Genomic DNA, 24095 nt, shown 5'->3' with positions numbered 1-24095 from the left:
TTTTGAACTGTGGTGTTTAGAGAAGATTCTTGAGAGTCCCTTGGACTGCAAGGAGATCCAACCAGTCCATCCTAAAGGAAATCAGTCCTGAATATTCATTGGAAGGACTGATGCTGAAGCTGAAACTCCAATACTTTGGCCACCTGATGTGAAGAACTGACTCATATTAAAAAATCCTGATGCTGGGAAAGATTGAAGGCAGGTGGAGAAAGGGTCAACAGAGGATGAAATGGTTGGATGGCACCACTGACTCAATGGACATGAGTTTGAGGAAACTCTGGAAGTTGGTGATGGACAGGGAGGCCTGGTGTGCTGCAGTCCATGGGGTCGCACAGAGTTGGACATGACAGAGTGACTGAACTGAACTGAACTGAAAGGTCCTAAGATGCTGTTCATGAGGAAATGAAAGAAAGCAAGCAATGAACGTGAGTGGAAGCTAATGATATGTGATCTTTATTACTGTAATAGTGGAAAGTTTGCAACACTGATTTCTGAAATGATTTCCTTCACTTAAAAAATGTACAAATAGGAAATGTACCTAAAAAATTATTCCTAGCTAGGAAATTTCCAGACAGAATGTGAAAAATACCAGCTGACAACTGATTGACAATATAGAAGGAATATAGACATTTTCTTAGACTGCCAGGTTCTGAATGAATAAATAAAAGCAAAAAAGAAACCTAGGACTATTACACACACACACACACACACACACACACACACACACACACACTTGAGCTTAAAGACACCATAAGATTTGAAAATATAAAGCAAACGCTATATAAAATCTGCTGTTTAACCTAGAAAAAGAGGAAAATATATACATGTACCAAAAAAAACTCAGAAAGCTACAAAAATATTGCAAAATTCGTTAAAATTTTTTTGTAAGAAGAAAAAGTCTGTTCTATATGAACCTAGTTTAAGAATAATCAATTTCAAGTTTGAAATATATATGTCTTTAGCCCAAAGTAGAGCAATAGAAACTAATGACTCTTCTACAATACCTGAGGACAGCAAGGAAGTTTTGGGTGAAGACAGACCTGAAATTGTCAGAGACAGTTAAAATATACATATAGAAAATTCATGAAATGGTTAATAAATTATGTAAAAATAAGAAGTCCCTGTAAAATTCAGAGTAAATGAAAGCCCATGTCTAGTCCATCCTGCTTAGGCTAAAGATAAAGATTTCTCTAGAGAGGTGATGTACACTGTCAATCAGGAAGCCTACTAAGAGAAGCAAACCTGAAGATTTTAATAGATAACAGGTAGAGACTGAAACCACTCCCTCAAAGCAATAATTAATTGAATGCTTCCAATAAAAGGACCCCCGAGGCAAAATATTAACAGCTTTATTTTGTCCCTCACATGAAGAGATGCAGAATCCTCTATGATCAGTGAAAAATATGCTAGTCTGCAATTTTTTTTCCCTCTTATAAAGAAAGACATGGGTCTGTGTCTGAAGATAGGCCTTATCCTGGCTCTAAAGGGCAAACCAAAATGTCCAGTGAAAGTTAAAGTGTTAGTCACTCAGTCGTGTCTGACTCTTTGTGACCCCATGGACTGTAGCCCACCAGGTCCATGGAATTCTTCAGGCAAGAATACTCGAGCAGGTTGCCATTTCCTTCTCCAAGGGATCTTCCCAACCCAGGGACTGAACCCGGGTCTCCTGCATTGCAGGCAGACTCTACTGACTAAAACACCAGGGAATTCTATTCTGGATTTAGGCCACAAGGCATTTACTCATCTAAGAATGCAAAAATGACTAGGTTCTTTAATACTAGGGGATGGACTGGGTATGCTAAGGCCTTCAGACACCGGCCACATGTGCTCTTAAGACTCACACTTGGAAAAGTGACTACCTCCATTCAATCACCTCTAATCAGCTCTCTAAATATGGAGATTGGGGATTCTAACAACTTGCTCCTTCCATTCATGCTGAGCACTATCTTTAACAGAATCTCTTTTGGTTTTCATACTTGAGATCTGCTCTCTATTCATTAAGAAAAAAAAATCATTGAAATCTTTGTCTGATATTTAGCTCTGAATTTTGTGATTAAAAAAAATACAAAGTGAGATTTCTAGGCAGAATACTTCTGTAGATTTAACTATCTATTTCAGTTCAGTTCAGTTCAGTTCAGTTCACTCAATCAGTTGTGTCCGACTCTTTGCAACCACATGAATTGCAGCACACCAGGCCTCCCTGTCCATCACCAACTCCCGGAGTTCATTCAGACTCACGTCCATTGAGTCAGTGATGCCATCCAGCCATGTCATCCTCTGTCGTCCCCTTTTCCTCCTGCCCTCAACCCCTCCCAGCATCAGAGTCTTTTCCAATCAGTCAACTCTTCTCATGAGGTGGCCAAAGTATTGGAGTTTCAGCTTTAGCATCATTCCTTCCAAAGATCACCCAGGCTGATCTCTTTAGAATGGGCTGGTTGAATCTCGTTGCAGTCCAAGGGACTCTCAAGAGTCTTCTCCAACACTACATTTCAGAAAGCATCAATTCTTCGGCACTCAGCTTTCTTCACAGTCCAACTCTCACATCCATACATGACCGCTGGAAAAACCATAGCCTTGGCTAGACGGACCTTAGTCGGCCAAGTAATGTCTCTGCTTTTGAATATGTTATCTAGGTTGGTCATAACTTTCCTTCCAAGGAGTAAGCATCTTTTAATTTCATGGCTACAATCACCATCTGCAGTGATTTTGGAGCCCCCAAAAATAAAGTCTGACACTGTTTCCACTGTTTCCCCATCTATTTCCCATGAAGTGATGAGACCAGATGCCATGATCTTCGTTTTCTGAATGTTGAGTTTAAGCCAACTTTTTTGCTCTCCTCTTTCGCTTTCATCAAGAGGCTAAACTAAAAGTTCCTCTTCACTTTCTGCCATAAGGGTGGTGTCATCTGCATATCTGAGGTTATTGATATTTCTCCTGGCAATCTTGATTCCAGCTTGCGCTTCTTCCAGCCCAGCGTTTCTGTTTGCTGCTGCTGCTAAGTCGCTTCAGTCGTGTCCGACTCTATGCAACCCCATAGATGGCAGCCCACCAGGCTCTGCCGTTCCTGGGATTCTCCAGGCAAGAACACTGGAGTGGGTTGCCATTTCCTTCTCCAACGCATGAAAGTGAAAAGTGAAAGGGAAGTCACTGAGTCATGTCCAACTCTCAGCGACCCCATGGACTGCAGCCCACCAGGCTCCTCTGTCCTTGGGATTTTCCAGGCAAGAGTACTGGAGTGGGGTGCCATTGCCTTCTCCAAGCATTTCTGTTTATTTTCCTATAAATCATATATGTAGTAAATATTTTAAAATTTGAATATGTATCATTTTGCATAAATGTTTCTGTTTTATGTTTTTAAAATGTCCTGTTGCTCTAAAAGTGATTGGAAAGCATTGGTGTACATCATACATTTTATTCAGAAATTCAGGAGTTTCCTTTGAACATTAAATAAAACTAAAAGTATAGTTTTTAATATTTTCAGAAGAAAAGAATAGCCCTCTACAGTAGCGATTTGTGTGCATGTGTGTGTGCGTATATGTGTGTGTATATATATATATGTGTGTGTGTGTGTGTGTGTGTATATGTATGTATATATATATATGTAAAAAATTGTACAAATATTTGTTTTATAGTAAAAGAACGCTTAAAAATCTGTTAAGGAGGTAGATCTTAAGTGTACTATGATCACCTAAAGACCCAATGTTGTTTATCAGAGAAAACTTTTTCATCCTCTATAACTGAAGAACTTTTTCATACACTGATTAGCAACTTTCTGTTTCCCCTTCCCATCAAACCCTGGCAAACACCATTTAGTTCTTTCCTCCTCTGAGTTTCATTAATTAGAAACATCATGTAAGTTAAATCATGCAGTATTTGCCCTTCTGTGACTGGGCCACTGAATGTTTTTGACTATTATATAATACCTTGGTTTATATGCCTGCAGACTATTTTTCTAGCATTTACTCATCTTAACTATAACATTTACATTTGATACATTACTTCCTCCTTTTTTGTTAAAAAAAAATGCACTTAATAAAAGCACATCTGTTTCCTGAACCAGCGTCAGTCACTATAAAAGTTAGTGTATAAAACTAAAATGGTGAAATGGCAGACATAAAAAGCAAATAAACCCTTAATCACTTCATTTAAATGTTTAGGGAAAGAACATTGCGGCCTGGTGTGTGAATTTCCTGTTCCCTTTATAGAGATTTTCAACCAAATAATCATTAAATGCTCTGTTAAACTGCTCCAGTTTACAACACATGTTCCTAGTTTGTTGGAGTTCTATATCGCAAGATATGTGCTGAGAAGCAGCCTACCCACAGTGCCACTGTGTAGCCAAGTTGTCAAATAAATTAGGCCTAACCATTAAGACACCTAAGGGAATCTTAGTCTTAAAGCTTTATTCAATCATGTGTAGGATAAAGATCATAAAAACGGCCCTAAAGCTTTAATATGTAGCTTTCAGAATGATCTCCTTATGTGTGTTAGCGTTTCCCTATCAAAAAGTCAACCATCTTCTGTTGCACACTTTCACGCTCAAATTAAAAATTAAAAAAATAAAAGAAAAGCAAGATCATCCAAAGAATTTTGCAGGAATTAAAATTAAACCACTCGTCAAATTTACTACTGCATTCTGCTTAAGGAAATGAACATGCATAATACTATGATTCTCTTTTATCACTTTAATGAAATATACTTATCTAGATAATAGTAAAATAGATGCATGACATAACAGATAAAAAAGTAAGGACACAATATATGAAAAACAATGCCATACTTACTCCTATAGAAATTAATTATCTTTTTTGTTAATACTCTGAATGTAAAACATCTTTTTAATTATCTGTTGGTGATATTTTAATTTCTTTATTTCTTTTTGGTTCAACTGCTCAAGTTAAATCAACACTTTAGTATCTGTTAAAACAGAAACTTTTTTTTTTTTTTCAGATTTATCTAGTGGAATGTCTATGGTATGTGAGCCTACTATAAGAGTCACACAATATCAGTAAATTTTTACTAGTCTATAAAAATGTCAGTGTAGAATTACCATTGTCTGTTGGGTCCAAGTTTTATCCTGTGAGTAAGGAAATAGAGGAAAGCAATAGAATGGGAAAGACTAGAGATCTCTTCATGAAAATTAGAGATACCAAGGGAAATGTTCATGCAAAGATGGGCATAATAAAGGACAGAGACAGAAAGGACCTAACACAAAGAAAGAGATTAAGAAGAGGTGGCAAGAATACACAGAAGAATTGTACTATAAAGGTCTTAATGACTCAGATAACCACGATGGTGTGGTCACTCACCTAGAGCCAGGCATCCTGGAGTGTGAAGTCAAGTGGGCCTTAGGAAGCATTACTACAAACAAGAGGGGGTGCTGAAATTCCAGCTGGGCTATTTCAAATCCTAAAAGCTGATGCTGTGAAAGTGCTGCACTCAATATGCCAGTAAATTTGAAAAACTCATTAGTAGCCACAGGACAGGAAAAGGTCAGTTTTCATTCCAATCCCAAAAAAGAACTATGCCAAAGAATATTCAGAGTATTGTACAAGTGTGCTAATTTCACATGCTAGCTCAAAATCCTTCAAGTTAGGTTTCAACAGTACATGAATGCAGAATTTCCAGATGTGTAAACTGGATTTAGAAAAGGCAGAGGAACCAGAGACCAAATTCTCAACATCCACTGGATCAAAGAAAAAGCAAGATAATTCCATAAAAATATCTAGTTTAATTATGCTAAAGCCTTTGACTTAGTGGATCACAACAAACTGTGGAAATTCTTAAAGAGATGGAAATACCAAAAACACCTTACCAGCTTCCTAAGAAACCTGTATGCTGGTCAAGAAGCAACAGTTAGAACTACACATGGAAAAATGGACTGGCTCAAAATTGGAAAAGAAATCATTAAGGCTGTATACTGTCATGCTGCTTATTTAAGTTATATGCAAAGTACATCATGTGAAATGCCAGGCTGGATGAATCACAAGTTTGTGTCAAAATTGCCAGGAGAAATATCAACAACCTCATATATGCAGATGATACCATCCTAATGGCAGAAAGTGAAGAGGAACTAAAGAATCTCTTGATAAAGATAAAAGAGGAGAGTGGGAAAACTGTCTTAAAATTCAGCCTTCAAGAAACTAAGATCATGGCATCTGGTCCCAACATGCAATGGCAAATAAATGGGGAAAAAGTGGAAACAGTAGCAGATTTTATTTACTGGGCTCCAAAATCACTGCAGACAGTGAGTGCAGCCATGAAATTAAAAGACACTGGCTCCTTGGAAGAAAAACTATGACAAACCTGGACAGTGTATTGAAAAGCAGAGACATTACTTTGCCAACAAAGGTCCGTCTAGTCAAAGCTATGGTTTTTCCAATAGTCATGTATAGATGTGAAGGTGAAGTCGCTCAGCCATGTCCTACTCTTTGCGACCCTGTGGACTATAGCCTACCAGGCTTCTCTATCCATGGGATTCTCCAGGCAAGAATACTGGAGTGGGTTACCATTTCCTTCTCCAGGGGATATTCCCAACCCAGGGGTCGAACCCAGGTCTCTCGCATTGGAGACAGACGTTTTAACCTCTGAGCCACCAGGGAAGCCCTGTGTAGATGTGAGAGCTGGACAATAAAAAAGACTGAGGACTGAAAAATTAATGCCTTTGAACTGTGATGTTGGAGAAGACTCTTGAGAGTCCCTAAGACAGCAAGAAGATCCAACTAGTCAATCCTAAAGACAGTCAATTCTGAATGTTCACTGGAGGGACTGATGCTGAAGCTGAAACTCTAATCCTTTGGCCACCTGATATGAAGAACTGACTCACTGGAAAAGATCCTGATGTTGGGAAAGACTGAAGGCAGGAGGAGAAGAGGGCTATTAAGGATGAGATGGCTGGATGGTATCGTTGATGCAATGAACTTGGGCAAACTCTGGGAAATTTTGAGGGACAGAGAGGCCTGGTGTGCTGCAGTTCATGGAGTCACAAAGATTTGGACAGGATAAGGGCTGAACAACAACAAATGAATTCTCTAGAGTAAAAGCATATTTGTTTAGGCCTATGTACAGCATTAAGTTCTCTGAGACAGAGAAAAGTCATTGGCTTTATAATATTATTGTTTCTTTTCCCAATAACTGAAAGCAGAGTTTGGTAGTAAGTTCTGAGCAGGGGAAAAACAGTGGGTATTTCCCCAAAGCAAATAGTTTTGGCAATTACTGGTAGCATCCCCCAAAATACCTGCCTTGGAACCAGCTAACCATGAGCAGCTGGCTCATTATGACCATTCTAGTATGATGCCATACCTGATGGCTTTCCTTCAGGAAACTCAAAGGAGCAAGACACTGTAGGGGTATAGTCCTATGCTGATTGCCAAAATCTATCATTGACCTCAAGCCCAAATGATTGACACTCAAAATCAAATACTTGAGAGGCAAGCATTGTAGAAAGGAAAGTTTGCTTCATTCAATAAGCTGGCAGCCTGAAGAGAAGTTAGATTCTTGTCCAAAGGCCAAATCCCTACCACTGAGCAGGGGACAATAATTTTTTTAAGGGGAGTTTCAGAGTTGTGTAGGTGGGAGCTAGGGACTATGTGCAGAAGAGCACAGTCAGCCCTGACAGTCATCATAAAATTGGCTATTCAATCCTGTTTTTCATAAACATAAATACCCTCTGGCATTCTTATAACACTCTTTTAAATATATAATAATTTAATATATAAATTTAATGAATTTACATTTTTCTCTAGCAATCAAATGCACTCTATCCATAAGATCTAGGCCCTTAAATCTATTTCTCACTTCCACTGTATAATCATAAGGGATTTGATTTAGGTCATACCTGAATGGTCTAGCGGTTTTCCCTACTTTCTTCAATTTAAGTCTGAATTTGGTAATAAGGAGTTCATGATCTGAGCCACAGCCAGCTCCTGGTCTTGTATTTGTAAGGCTGTTTATTTAACTTATATGCAGAGTACATCATGAGAAATGCTGGGCTGGAAGAAACACAAGCTGGAATCAAGATTGCCAGGAGAAATATCAATAACCTCAGATATGCAGAGGACACCACCCTTATGGCAGAAAGTGAAGAGGAGCTAAAAAGCCTCTTGATGAAAGTGAAAGAGGAGAGTGAAAAAGTTGGCTTAAAGCTCAACATTCAGCAAACAAAGATGATGACATCCGGTCCCATCACTTCATGGAAAATAGATGGGGAAACAGTGGAAACAATGTCAGACTTTATTTTTTTGGGCTCCAAAATCACCGCAGATGGTGACTGCAGCCATGCAATTAAAAGACGTTTACTCCTTGGAAGAAAGTTATGACCAACCTAGACAGCATATTCAAGATTTGTATGGAAATACAAAAAACCTCGAATAGCCAAAGCAATCTTGAGAAAGAAGAATGGAACTGGAGGAATCAACTTGCCTGACTTCAGGCTCTACTACAAAGCCACAGTCATCACAGTATGGTACTGGCACAAAGACAGACATATAGATCAATGGAACAAAACAGAAAGCCCAGAGATAAATCCACACACATATGGACACCTTATCTTTGACAAAGGAGGCAAGAATACACAATGGAGTAAAGACAATCTCTTTAACAAGTGGTGCTGGGAAAACTGGTCAACCACTTGTAAAAGAATGAAACTAGATCACTTTCTAACACCGCACACAAAAATTAACTCAAAATGGATTAAAGATCTAAATGTAAGATCAGAAACTATAAAACTCCTAGAGGAGAACATAGGCAAAACACTCTCAGACATAAATCACAGCAGGATCCTCTATGATCCACCTCCCAGAATTATGGAAATCAAAGCAAAAATAAACAAATGGGATCTAATTAAAATTAAAAGCTTCTGCACAACCAAGGAAACTATAAGCAAGGTGAAAAGACAGCCTTCTGAATGGCAGAAAATAATAGCAAATGAAGCAACTGACAAACAACTAATCTCAAAATTATACAAGCAACTTATGCAGCTCAATTCCAGAAAAATAAACGACCCAATCAAAAAATGGGCCAAAGAACTAAATAGACATTTCTCCAAAGAAGACATACGGATGGCTAACAAACACATGAAAAGATGCTCAACATCACTCATGATTAGAGAAATGCAAATCAAAACCACAATGAGGTACCACTTCACACCAGTCAGAATGGCTGCGATCCAAAAATCTGCAAGCAATAAATGCTGGAGAGGGTGTGGAGAAAAGGGAACCCTCCTACACTGTTGGTGGGAATGCAAACTAGTACAGCCACTATGGAGAACAGTGTGGAGATTCCTTAAAAAATTGCAAATAGAACTACCTTATGACCCAGCAATCCCACCGCTGGGCATACACACCGAGGAAACCAGAATTGAAAGAGACACATGTACCCCAATGTTCACCGCAGCACTGTTTATCATAGCCAGGACATGGAAACAACCTAGATGTCCATCAGCAGATGAATGGATAAGAAAGCTGTGGTACATATACACAACGGAGTATTACTCAGCCGTTAAAAAGAATTCGTTTGAATCAGTTCTGACGAGATGGATGAAACTGGAGCCGATTATACAGAGTGAAGTAAGCCAGAAAGAAAAACACCAATACAGTATACTAACACATATATATGGAATTTAGAAAGATGGCAATGACGACCCTGTATGCAAGACAGGAAAAAAGACACAGATGTGTATAACGGACTTTTGGACTCAGAGGGAGAGGGAGAGGGTGGGATGATTTGGGAGAATGGCATTCTAACATGTATACTATCATGTAAGAATTGAATCGCCAGTCTATGTCTGATGCAGGATACAGCATGCATGGGGCTGGTGCACGGGGATGACCCAGAGAGATGTTATGGGGAGGGAGGTGGGAGGGGGGTTCATGTTTGGGAATGTATGCAAGAATTAAAGATTTTAAAATTAAAAAATTAAAAAACTAAAAAAAATTAAAACAAAAATAAAACAAAAAATAAAGTCTGATCATTAGCTGACATTTACTGAACAGCCAAAAACAAAAAAAAGGCAGGGACATTACTTTGTCGACTAAGGTCCGTCTAGTCAAGGCTATGGTTTTTCCTGTGGTCATGTATGGATGTGAGAGTTGTACTATGAAGAAGGCTGAGCGCTGAAGAATTGATGTTTTTGAACTCTGGTGTTGGAGAATACTCTTGAGAGTCCCTTGGTCTGCAAGGAGATCCAACCAGTCCATTCTGAAGGAAATCAACCCTGGGATTTCTTTGGAGGGAATGATGCTGAAGCTGAAACTCCAGTACTTTGGCCATCTCATGGGAAGAGTTAACTCATTGGAAAAGACTCTGATGTTGGGAGGTATTGGGGGCAGTAGGAGAAGGGGACGACCGAGGATGATATGGCTGGATGGCATCACGGACTCAATGGACATGACTCTGAGTGAACTCCGGGAGATGATGATGAACAGGGAGGCCTGGCATGCTGCGATTCATGGGGTCCCAGAGAGTCAGACACGACTGAGTGACTGAACTGAACTGAACTGAACTGAATCAAATGCATATGAATACATCTTTCAGAATCATGTGTTCTCTTTGCAATCCTGGAACTCCTACATGTGGCTGAAAAACCTCAGCAAATCACTATTCTGTGTTATTTGAATTAATTAAAATGTCATAACCTATTGAACTTTTTTTGGGTACAGATTGCAGTTCAACCATTATGCATTTATTGTGTAGCTAGATGATATGCTAGATGGAATATAAGCTTTTATCTTGTAAGTAAGACTAAAGACTGTAGTCTTACTCTCAATGTGATGAATTCAGAGTAATGGACTTAACTTTTCTAAGAATTAAAAAAAAATAGAATATTACTGAGGAAGGATATCTAGAATTTATCTTAGAAAAAAGTTTTAATTATATATATTTGAAAAACATTATCAGAGGAAACATTTTACACTACTAGCAACTATTAAAGCAATCAACTTGGAAAATGGCTTTTGAACATTTTTTACATGAAATCCAGTTGAAGGCTGTTTATTTTTAGAAATAAATTAAAATTAGTCAAATAATATAACATAGAGCACAAATATTGAATGTACTGATAATGTTTGCTATATATTTCAGGATATACAGATATAATGATTTGTGATATATAAATATATCTCCATATCCTAATTCTCAGAATCTATGAGTATGTAATGTTACCTGACAAAGAAGGATTACATAGTTAACATTGCAGGTAGAATCAAGGTTGCTAATTAGCTCAGCTTAAAACAGAGATCTCTGCCTTGGCACGATGAAGGGGCTTGCATAACTCAATGAAGCTATGACCCATGCCATGCAGGGCCACCCAAGATGGATGAGGCATAACAGAGTTCTGACAAAACCTGATCCACTGGAGGAGGAAATGGCTAACCACCCCAGCATGCTTGCCATGAGAACATCATAAACTATATAAAAGACCAAAAGATATGACACCAAAAGATGAGTCCCCCAGATCTGAAGGTGTCTGATATGCTACTGGGGAAGAGCGAAGGAGAATTGCCAATAGCCTCAGAATGAATCAAGTGGCTGGGCCAAAGTGAATACAATGGTCAGTTGTGGATGTATCTGGTGATGAAAGTAAAATTTGATGCTGCAAAGAACAGTGTTGTATAGGAACCTGGAATATTAGGCCCATGAGTCAAGGAAAATTGGGCATGGTCAAGCAGGAGATTGTAAGAATAAACATCAACATCCTAGAAATCAGATAACTAAAATGGATGGGAATGGGTGAATTTAATCCTAGGCTTCATCATTTTGCAGATCAAGAACTTCCAGATGTCCAAGAAGGGTTTAGAAAAGGAAGAGGAACTAGAGATCAAATTGTCAACATTTGCTGGATTACAGAGAAAGCAAGGGAATTTCAGAAAAACATCTATTTCTGTTTCATTGACTACTCAAAGTCTTTTACTGTGTGGATCATGACAAACTGTGGAAAGCTCTTAGAGATATGGGAATACCAGACAATCTCTGAGAAACATGTATGCGGGTCAAGAAGCAACAGTTAGAACCCTGTATTGAACAACTGGTTCAAGACGGGTTCAAGATCGAGAAAGGAGTAAGACAGGGCAGTCTGCTGTCACTGTTTTGCTCAGTGTAACCTATACACTTGGGCACATCATGAGAAATGCCAGGCTGGACGAGCTACAAGTGGAATCAAGATAGGTGGGAGAAACATCAACAACCTCAGACATGCGGATGACCCCACTCTAATGGCAGAAAGCAAAGAGGAACTAAAGAGCCTCTTGATGGTGAAGAACAAGAGTGAAAGAGCTGTCTTAAGACTAAATATTAAAACTAAGATCATGGCATCTAGACCCATTACTGTATGGCAAACAGAAGGGGAAAAGGTGGAAGTAGTGAAAGATTTCCTCTTCTTGGGCTCTGAAATCACTGCGGATGGTGGCTGCAGCCATGAAATCAGAGGATGATTTCTTCTTGGCAGGAAAGTGATGAGAAAACTAGACAGTGTGTTGAAAAGCAGAGACAGTACTCTGCCAACAAAGGTCCATATCATCAAGGCTATGGTCTTCCCAGTGTTCACACACAGTTGTGAGAGCTGGACTGTAAAAAAGGTAGAATACCAAAGAATTGATGCCCTCCAACTGTGGTGCTGAAGCCTCCTGAAAGTCCCTTGGACAGCAAGGAGATCAAACCCGTTAATCTTAACGTAAATCAACCCTGAGTATTCACTGGAAGGACTGATGCTGAATCTCTAGTATTTTGGTCATCTGATACGAACAAACCACCCATTGGAAAAGTCCCTGATGCTTGGAAAGATTGAGAGCACAAGGAGAAGTGGGCATCAGAGGTTCAGATGGCTGGATGGCATCACTGATGTAATGAACATGAACTTGGGCAAACTTCAGGAGATGTTGAAGGACAGTGAGGCCTTCTGTTCTGTAGTTCAAGGAGTCTCAAAGAGTTGGATACTACTGGGCAACTGAACACAGTGACAACAAAATAGATTATCCTAGATATTCTGGGAGGATCATATATAATCCCAAGTGTCCTTAAAAGTGAAAGATGGAGGTATTGTTCAGAGTCAAAAGGAGATGTGGCAAAGGAAGAGTGGTCATAGAAATTAAATGCTTCTGGCTTTAAAGATAGAGCCAGGGACTGTGAGACAAAGAGTGCGTCTGGCCCATAGAAGCAGAAAAAGGCAAAAAAAATAGATTCTTTCAAACAGAATCCAGAAAAACATGCAGTCCTGCCAACATCTTCGTTTAAGCCCACTGATATGTGTGAGAAACATCTTATGTACAGAACTATTAAGTAATACATCTGTGTCAGTTTCAGACATCAGGATTGTGACAATTTAATTTATAAAACCGCATTGCATGCATTTTTTTTTTGCTAAAAATATGACCTCTTCTGTGAAATTTCAATTTTTGACTTACCTAGTCCATTTTAGAGGCATATTTTAAGCAAGTTTTTTTTTAATATAGTTTTCATTCTTATTTTTTTTTTAAATTTAGCAAAACTGGTAACACTTAATAGTACTATTCAAAAACATAGACCCTATAGACGGAGTGACACAAAGGAGAAACTGACCAATTCTGAGTAAAATTCAGTGGAGGCTTACACATAAAATACTGAAAGTTAGGCAAGAATTCTTGAAGAAGAACAAGTATTTACATTTCATTCATTCTTTGATTCAGCAAAATATTTACTGAGAAACTTTTATGTAATTGTATTGTTTCAGGAGCCAGGAAAATATGGTTAACATAACAGACAAAACCTCCTATTCTCAAAGAGTTTACAGTCCAGTGGCATTTAAAGCTAAGGGAATAAAAAATGTTCCAATAACGTAAATAATTTGAAGCATATGGTAGTAAATAATGAAAGCAGTCAATTCCATTGGCTATCCTAAATAGGGTAAAAAATAAAATAGGGTGAAAAAATTAAAAGCACATGAAAAAAATTATAAGTAGAAAAGATAGCTATTGATAATAAAATGTAATCTGAAAAACTTCATCTAAAATTCCATCGTTTAGAAAACTCAATGCAATATATGAATATGAAAATAGTAGGGAAGGAATTTTTCATTCATTTGTTTAGCAGTTTCCTTTTTATTTATAGTAATTAAAAAGTTAAACTTTTAAACAATAGCATCTCTTTTTTATTCTCCAAATTAAAGTTTTGACTGAATGTAAAGTTCTTTTATCATTTTGGATAATAGTATTTTATAGAGTTACGTGCAGATGCAGTTAAAGGGGTAAGTATTATGGCATCTTTGACTATAATAATTCTCTTTTTTAACAAATACACAGGGAGATAGCTATATAGAGAGGGCGGAATTGAAATGTTGACAATTAATAAAGTTTGGTGAAAATAAATGGAGACTATTATTTTATAAGATTTTGGTCAGTTTGTTGTTGCTCTGTTGCTAAGTTGTTTCCAACAATTTGTGACCCCATGGACTGGTCACTTTAAATATTTTCAAAATTAATGTGTGCATCAAAATAAAGATAAACATTGCTATAGGGCAATAGTTGGTTTTGAAAGGAAATAGATGATTGAAACCTGAACGTACCTTAGTCAGGCTTATGTGATAGAGGGAAGTAAACCCTGTTCATCCAGGATCCAGGAGTCAGGATGTGCAATACACATCAGTTCAGTTCAGTTGCTCAATCATGTCCGACTCTTTGCAACCCCATGGACTATAGCACACCAGGCTTCCCTGTCCATCACCAACTCCTGGAGCTTACTCAAACTCATGTTCATTGAGTCAGTGATGCCATACAATCATCTCATTCTCTGTCATCCCCTTCTCCTCCCAACTTCAACATTTCACAACAAAAGGGTATTTTCCAGTGAGTCAGTTCTTTGCATAAAATGGCCAAAGTATTGGAGTTTCAGCTTCAGCATCAGTCCTCCCAATGAATATTCAGGACTGATTTCCTTTTAGGACAGACTGATTGAATCTGCTTGCAGTCCAAGGGACTCTCAAGAGTCTTCTCCAATACCACAGTTCAAAAGCATCAATTATTCAGTGCTCGGCTTTCCTTATACTCCAACTCTCACATCCATACATGACTACTAGAAAAACCATAGCTTTGACTAGACAGACTTTGGTGGCAAAGTAATCTCTGCTTTTTAATATGCTGTGTAGGTTACTCATAGCTTTCTTTCCAAAGAGCAAGTGTCTTTTAATTTCATGACTGTACTCACCTTCTGAAGTGATTTTGGAGATCTTTCACTGTTTCCATTGTTTGCCCATCAATTTGCCATGAAGAGATGGAACTGAATACAAAAAGGCAAAGTACACATACGAAAAGGCAAAAGCCCCAAAAGGGAAAGAAAGTTGATGTCAACACAGAGGACTGAGAAATTTAAGTCTAAAGGAAAACTTAAAAAAAAAAAAAGGCAAAGTTAACGCATTGGGGGATCATTAAGAATGTAAATCCTGATAGTGATTAAAGAACAATTAGATGAAAACAAGAGATGAGCAAACAAAGAACAGAGGAGACTGTATCAGAGACAGCCCCTAAAGCATGACTGTTTAATATCATTGTAAACAACCTCTGAATGCTCACTGAAAAACACCAATCTCTGGACTCTGGACTTTAGTTTATGGACTAAGTTAATATTAAAATTTTTGGTCATTTGTAGTCTATTGGACAGACTCTCAGATCTGGTCCAAAGGTTCATCTACACTTCTTTTCTTTCTTTTTTTTTTTTTTTGTTTGTTTTTTGGTCTGCTACCAGTGCTTAAAATAATTTTGTATTAATGGAGAATTGGGGGAACCACCCTCTTTTTTAAACACTGTGCTCTTAGAATAATATCTATTATGTTTAATATGTCAGTGCTGAGTGTTCTTGATATGCATTCCCTACCCTAAAAAGAGGAAAAAAAAATTGTACTTTCTGAAAGTTATCTTTTACCTAACATAGTCTACAAGTTCAGTTGAAAAGATTAATTACACAAGTTATTTGGTCAAATATCTATATTAATAACAAGACTCATTAAAATACCTTAAAGAATCAAGGATATTTATTGTTCAGCATTCTGATTTATATTTCATACTGATTGCTGCTGCTACTGCTCCTAAGTTGCTTCAGTCATGTCCGACTCCGTGTGATCCCATAGACTGCAGCCCACAAGATTCCTCCTGTCCCTGGGATTCTTGAGGCAAGAACACTGGACTGGGTTGCCATTTCCTTCTCCAATGCGTGAAAGTGAAAAGTGAAAGTGAATTCACTCAGTCGTGTCCGACTCTTTGCGACCCCATGGACTGCAGCCTACCAGGCTCCTCCATCCATGGAATTTCCCAGGCAAGAGTACTAGAGTGGGGTGCCATTGCCTTCTTCCTTCATACTGATTAGCATACTAAATAAACAAATAGAAATTGAGTATATTGAAATGAAGGTAAACAAAAGATAGTTTGATGTTTGAATATTCAAGTGAATGGGTTTTCTCCACTGTCTAATTCCTATTATTCAGTGCTGCTATATGTACCTGAAATTGTTATAGAGGATATTAATACTGCCTTTTGATTAGAGTATGGTTTGATCACATCAAATATCACAGGATAGATGGATTATTCTTGACATTATAGATAGATGAAAGAACAAGATTTTGTGTAGATATGTGAAATAAGAAAATATGCAAGTAAAATATAGATCCCTAAAGGTTATTATTCACCTTGAAGAGCAATGATGATTTCAAAGTCTAGATAGGTATTTGATGCCCTGAGTTTGAAAGAATAGCTAGAAAAGAGAAAAATACTGCACACAAGTTCTATGAAAATCAATCAAAATTATGTATGCCTTTAGATTGTTTTTTTCCTGGTAGCAAGCTTTTTGAAATTTATTATATTCATAAAAAATTTTTAGAACACCCAAATTTCAACATTTTCAGCATTTTGAGTGGGTTAATACTTGCTGAATCCTCTTTAAAAATTAATTTCAGGAGAAAAAATTCTCATTTGCTTATGGCAGAAAAACCTCAATAATTCATCTTAAATAAACTGTACATGTATTTTAAGAGTATTTTATTGCAGTTGAATCTCATTATTAACAAGCTACCCAGAGAAAATGAATTGGGTCACTGTTCATTTATGTCCAGCTTATATGTCTTTGGCTACGGTTACCAAAATCACTTTTGATACATATACCTATTTGAATGCAGAGTTCCAAAGAATAGCAAGGAGAGATAAAAAAGCCTTGCTCAGTGATCAATACAAAGAAATAGAGTAAAACAATAGGATAGAAAAGACTAGAGATCTCTTCAAGAAAATTAGAGATACCAAGGGAATATTTCATGCAAAGATGGGCTCAATAAAGGACAGAAATGGCATGGACCTAACCTAAGCAGAAGATATTAAGAAAAGGTGGCAGGAATATACAGAAGAATTATTCAAAAAAGATCTTTGTGACCCAGATAACCATGATGATGTGATCATTCACCTAGAGCCAGACATCTTGGAATGCAAAGTCAAATCGGTCCTAGGAAGCATCACTATGAACAAAGCTGGCAGAGGTGATAGAATTCTAGTTGAGCTATTTCAAATCCTAAACAATGATGCTGTGAAAGTGCTGCACTCAATATGCCAGCAAATTTGGAAAACTCAGAAGTGTCCACAAGACTGGAAAAGTTCATTTTTCATTCCAATCGTAAAAAAGGCAATGCCAAAGAATGTCCAAACCACCACACAATTGCATTCATCTCACAAACCAGCAACATAATGCTCAAAATTCTCCAAGTCAAGCTTTAACAGTATGTGAACCGTGAAATTCCAGATATTTTAACTGGATTTAGAAAAGGAAGAGGAAACAGATATCAAATTGCCAGCATCCGTTGAATCATCAGCAAAGCAGAAGAGTTCCAGAAAAACATCTAATTCTGCTTTATTGACTATGCCAAAGCCTTTGACTGTGTGGATCACAAAAAACTGTGGAAAATTCTGAAAGAGATGGGAATACCAGACCACTTGACCTGGCTCCTGAGAAATCTGTACGCTGGTCAAGAAGCATCAGTTAAAACTGGACATGGAACAACAGACTGGTTCCAAATCAGAAAAGAAGTATGTTAAGGCTGCATATTGTCACCCTGCTTATTTCACTTATATGCAGAGCACCTCATGTGAAATATTGGGGTGCATGAAGCACAAGCTGGAATCAAGATTGCCAGGAGAAATATCAATAACCTCAGATATGCAGATGACTTCACCCTTATGGCAGAAAGTGAAGAAGAACTAAAGAGCCTCTTGATGAAAGTGAAAGAAGAGAGTGAAAAGGTTGCTTAAAATTCAACATTCAGAAAACTAAGATCATGGCATCGAGTTCCATCACTTCATGGCAAACTGTTGGGGAAACAATGGAAACAGTCAGAGACTTTATTTTGTTGGTCTCCAAAATCACTGCAGATGGTGAGTACAGCCATGAAATTAGAAGACGCTTGCTCCTTGGAAAGAAAGCTATGATCAACCCACACAGCATATTAAAAATCAGAGACATTATTTGGCCAACAAAGTCCATTTAGTCAAAGTTATGGTTTTTCCAGTAGTCAAGTATGGATGTGAGAGTTGGAGTATAAAGAAAGCTGAGCAACAAAAAATTATGCTTTTGAACGGTGATGTTGGAGAAGACTCTTGAGAGTCCCTTGGACTTTGAGGAGATCCAATCAGTCTGTCCTAAAGGAAATCAGTCCTGAATATTCATTGGAAGGACTGATTCTGAAGCTGAAATTGCAATACTTTGGCCATTTGATGCAAAGAATTGACTCATTGGAAAATACCCTTTTACTAGGAAAGATTGAAGGTGGGAGGAGAAGGGGACGACAGGATGAGTGGGTTGTATGGCATCACTGACTCAGTGGACATGAGTTTGAGTAAGCTCCAGGAGTTGGTGATGGACAAGGAAACCAGGTGTGCTGCAGTCCATGGGGTCACAAATCGAACAGGACTGAGCATCTGCAGTGAACTGAAACTAATGGAATAAAAGCCAGTACAGATAATAAGAGACTACTGCTTGGATAAATAATTTAGGAATCAGTGAAGAAATTTACTAGAATATCATTTCCAATATTGACACATATGTGCAAACATTTGCATTTTTCACTTTCGTGTTTGCTTGTTAGTCACTGTCATGCCCAACCCTTTGCCATCCCATGGACTGTAGCTCACCAGGCTCCTCTCTCCATGGAATTCTCCAGGCAAGACTACTGGAGTCTTTTGCCATTTCCTCCTCCAGTGGATCTTCCCAACTCAGGAATCGAAACTCAGTCTCCTGGTAGACAGATTCTTTATCCTCTGAGCCACCGTACTATCCCATAATTATAATAGAAACTTCTAAGGGAGCCACGTTAGTTGATGTTTTCACTTACCTGAAATGTTGGTTGACGGTGTATCTGCACTGACTAGCCAATAAAAATGTCTAACAGATTAGAAAGGTTTTGGTTATTGTTCTGTTCTAGATCTTCCCAGATTAGTATCAGAGACAGCACAGGGCAACATCTAAGAGCCTTAAGTTAGCAAATTTCATATCAATTGTTCTTAGTTGTTTTGTTGTTAAAGTTATTAGTGAATGGAACTGTTCTAGTGTCTGTAAAAGTGAAATGCCAAGTAGATGAGTGAAGTTTCATGCATTATTAACCATCTTAAAAAAAATCCTAGATGTTCTTAACATCCTCCTATAAATAATAACTCTTTGTTACTTCAGAAATTGCAAGGTCCATTCATGTTGATAAACTGATGATTCCATACTACTCTTCACGGGTATCATGGTGACATTTATAAGCCCAGACAGTTGAATAAAACATAGAATGCATGCAGGAATTCCAATTCTCCATAATACTTACCAATACCTGTTATTTCTGTCTAGTGTTAATTCTTTACAAACTAAAATTTTATCCTTTTTTTTTTTTTTTTGCTTTCTCTGGTTTAATTTCTTTCCATTCCCCCCCTCAACCCCCCAGTGAATAGTGTTCTTATTCTCTCTGTCCTTGCCCTTCTTCTACTCCTCCTTCTTTGGTTAATTTTACAGTGGGACTTCCCAGGTAGCACAGTGGTGAAAGGATCAACCTGCCAATATAGGAGGTGAAAGAGATGCAGGTTTTATACCAAGGTCAGGTAGATCCCTTGAGGGAAGAAATGGCAACCCGCTCCAGTATTCCTGACTGGAAAATTTCATGGACAGAGGCACGTGGCAGCCTCCAGTCCCCAGGGTTGCAGAGTGGGACATGACTGAACACATATGCACACACACATACATACACACACACACACACACACACACACACACACTTTACAATAGGTGAAGAGCTATCAATTCAGTTCAGTTCAGTCGCTCAGTTGTGTCCGACTCTTTGTGAACCATTAACTGCAGCATGCCAGGCCTCCCTGTCCATCACCAAACCCTGGAGCCTACCCAAAATCATGTCCATTGAGTCTGTGATTCAACCACCTCATCCTCTGTTGTCTGCCGGAGTCCAGCTCCAGCAGACAAGGATTCAACCTAAAGGGGTGAGCAGTGTCAGCAAGGAATGAGACAGCGTCTCAGTTTTCTTGTACTGCCTATTTTTTTCAATCTTAAGATTCTCTTTTATAATTTAATAAAAGCATTACGTCAGAGGTTTGACATTTTTAGTTCCCTCTCACCCAGATTTATTATCTCTATATATCACTGTTGCCTTCAAACAGAGTTCCTGCTTCAGCGGTTCTCTCAGAAGAGTTTTTACTTTAACTCGTGTTTACATTGTAACTCATGCTTCAAATCTGGGCTGCATACCACAAACCTCAGCTTATATCTTATCTTTCTAAGTCCTGTTTGCCCCTAGTCTCATGAGATCACTAACTTTTAAAAAGACTTCTAGCTATTAATATCACTAAAGTTCCTAACCTCTATAAGTTCAGTTCAGTTCACTTCAGTCGCTCAGTCGTGTCCAACTCTTTGAGATACCATGAATCACAGCACGCCAGGCCTCCCTGTACATCACCATTTCCCGAAGTTCACTCAGACTCACATCCATTGAGTCTGTGATGCCATCCAGGCATCTCATCCTCGGTCGTCCCCTTCTCCTCCTGCCCCCAATTCCTCCCAGCATCAGAGTCTTTTCCAATGAGTCAACTCTTCTCATGAGGTGGCCAAAGTACTGAAGTTTCAGCTTCAGCATCATTCCTTCCAAAGAAATCTCAGGGTTGATCTCCTTCAGAATGGATTGGTTGGATCTCCTTGCAGTCCAAGGGACTCTCAAGAGTCTTCTCCAACACCACAGTTCAAAAGCATAAATTCTTCGGCCCTCAACCTTCTTCACAGTACAACTCTCACATCTATACGTGACCACAGGAAAAACCATAGCCTTGACTAGATGGACCTTAGTCGGCAAAGTAATGTCTCTGCTTTTGAATATGCTGTCTAGGTTGGTCATAACTTTTCTTCCAAGGAGTAAGCGTCTTTTAATTTCATGGCTGCAGTCACCATCTGCAGTGATTCTAGAGCACAAAAAAAAAAATAAAGTCTGACATTGTTTCCACTGTTTCCCCATCTATTTCCCATGAAGTGATGGGACCAGATACCATGATCTTCGTTTTCTGAATGTTGAGCTTTAGCCCAACTTTTTTGCTCTCCTCTTTCACTTTCATCAAGAGGCTCTTTAACTCCTCTTCACTTTCTGCCATAAGGGTGGTGTCATCTGCATACCTGAGGTTATTGATATTTCTCCTGGCAATCTTGATTCCAGCTTGTGTTTCTTCTAGCCCAGTGTTTCTCATGATGTACTCTGCATATAAGTTAAATAAGCAGGGTGACAATATACAGCCTTGACTCACTCCTTTTCCCTTTTGGAACCAGTCTGTTGTTTTATGTCCAGTTCTAACTGTTGCTTCCGGACCTGCATACAGATTTCTCAAGAGGCAGGTCAGGTGGTCTGGTATTTCCATCTTTTTCAGAATGTTCCACAGTTTATTGTGATCCACACAGTCAAAGGCTTTGGCATAGTCAATAAAGCAGAAATAGATGTTTTTCTGCAACTTTCTTGCTTTTTCGATGATCCAGCAGATGTTGGCAATTTGATCTCTGGTTCCTCTGCCTTTTCTAAAACCAGCTTGAATGTCAGGGAGTTCCAGGTTATGCATTGCTGAATCATGGCTCGGAGAATTTTGAGCATTACTTTACTAGCATGTGAGATGAGTGCAATTGTTCAGTAGTTTGAACATTCTTTGGCATTGCCTTTCTTTGGAATTGGAATGAAAACTGACCTTTTCCAGTCCTGTGGCCACTGCTGAGTTTTCCAAATTTGCTGGCATATGAGTGCATCACTTTCACAGCATCATCTTTCAGGATTTGAAACAGCTTAATTGGAATTCCATCACCTCCAGTAGTGTTGTTTGTAGTGACGTTTTCTAAGGCCCACTTAACTTCACATTCCAAGATATCTGGTTCTAGATTAGTGATCACATCATCATGACTATCTGGGTCGTGAAGATCTTTTTTGTACAGTTCTTCTGTGTATTCTTGCCACCTCTTCTTAATATCTTCTGCTTCTGTTAGGTCCATACCATTTCTGTCCTTTATCGAGCCCATCTTTGCATGAAATGTTCCCTTGATATCTCTAATTTTCTTGAAGAGATCTCTAGTCTTTCCCATTCTCTACTTTTCCTCTATTTCTTCTCATTGATCACTGAGGAATGCTTTCTTACCTCTTGTTGCTCTTCTTTGGAACTCTGCATTTAGATGCCTATATCTTTCTTTTTCTCCTTTGCTTTTCGCCTCTCTTCTCATCACAGCTATATGTAAGGCCTCCACAGACAGCCATTTTTCTTTTTTGCATTTCTTTTCCTGGGGATTGTCGTGATCCCTGTCTCCTGTACAATGTCATGAACCTCATTCCATAGTTCATCAGGCATTCTATCTATCAGATCTAGGCCCTTAAATCTAATTCTCACTTCCACTGTATAATCATAAGGGATTTTATTTAGTTCATACCTGAATGGTCTAGCGGTTTTCCTTACTTTCTTCAATTTAAGTCTGAATTTGGTAATAAGGAGGTCATAATCTGAGCCACAGTCAGCTCCTGGTCTTGTTTTTGTTGACTGTATAGAGCTTCTCCATCTTTGGCTGCAGAGAATATAATCAGTCTGATTTCAGTGTTGACCATCTGGTGATGTCCATGTGTAGAGTCTTCTCTTGTATTGTTGGAAAAGGCTGTTTGCTACGACCAGTGCATTTTCTTGGCAAAAGTCTTTTAGTCTTTGCCCTGCTTCATTCTTTATTCCAAGGCCAAATTTGCCTGTTACTCTAGGTGTTTCTTGACTTCCTACTTTTGCATTCCAGTCCCCTATAATGAAAAGGATATCTTTTTTGGGTGTTAGTTCTAAAAGGTCTTGTAGGTCTTCATGAAACCGTTCAACTTCAGCTTCTTCCACACTAGTGGTTGGGGCATAGACTTGGATAACTGTGATATTGAATGATTTGCCTTGGAGACGAACAGAGATCATTCTGTCATTTTTGAGATTGCATCCAAGTACTGCATTTTGGATTCTTTTGTTGACCATGATGGCTACTCCATTTCTTCTGAGGGATTCCTGCCCACAGTAGTAGATATAATGGTCATCTGAGTTAAATTCACCCATTCCAGTCCATTTTAGTTCGCTGATTCCTAGAATGTCAACATTCACCCTTGCCATCTCTTGTTTGACCACTTCCAATTTGCCTTGAGAGTGAAAAAGTTGGCCTAAAGCTCAACATCCAGAAAACGAATATCAAGGCATCCGGTCCCATCACTTCATGGGAAATAGATGGGGAAACAGTGGAAACAGTGTCAGACTTTATTTTTTTGTCCTCCAGAATCACTGCAGATGGTGACTGCAGCCATGAAATTAAAAAACGCTTACTCCTTGGAAGAAAAGTTATGACCAACCTAGATAACATATTCAAAAGCAGAGACATTACTTGGCCGACTAAGGTCCGTCTAGTCAATGCTATGATTTTTCCTGTGGTCACGTATAGATGTGAGAGTTGGACTGTGAAGAAGGCTGAGCACCAAAGAATTGATGCTTTTGAACTGTGGTGTTGGAGATGACTCTTGAGAGTCCCTTGGACTGCAAGGAGATCCAACCAGTCCATTTTGAAGGAGATCAGCCCTGGTATTTCTT

At 38.6% G+C, this 24095-nt stretch overlaps 1 long non-coding RNA gene across 1 annotated transcript in view; it reads right to left on the bottom strand.

The window, feature by feature from the left end:
* The window catches only part of LOC138427827 (uncharacterized), an 89662-nt gene extending 74115 nt beyond the window's left edge, over positions 1–15547 (bottom strand). Inside the window, exon 1 of the long non-coding RNA XR_011252190.1 lies at positions 15172–15547. This is a non-coding gene — a long non-coding RNA (uncharacterized lncRNA). The remainder of the gene's footprint in view (positions 1–15171) is intronic.
* Between the last annotated feature and the right edge of the window lie 8548 nt (positions 15548–24095).

This window comes from Ovis canadensis, chromosome 22, assembly GCF_042477335.2.
Source record: "Ovis canadensis isolate MfBH-ARS-UI-01 breed Bighorn chromosome 22, ARS-UI_OviCan_v2, whole genome shotgun sequence".
In the NCBI taxonomy this organism is placed as follows: Eukaryota; Metazoa; Chordata; class Mammalia; order Artiodactyla; family Bovidae; genus Ovis; species Ovis canadensis.
This window is presented reverse-complemented; position numbering and strand designations above follow the sequence as displayed.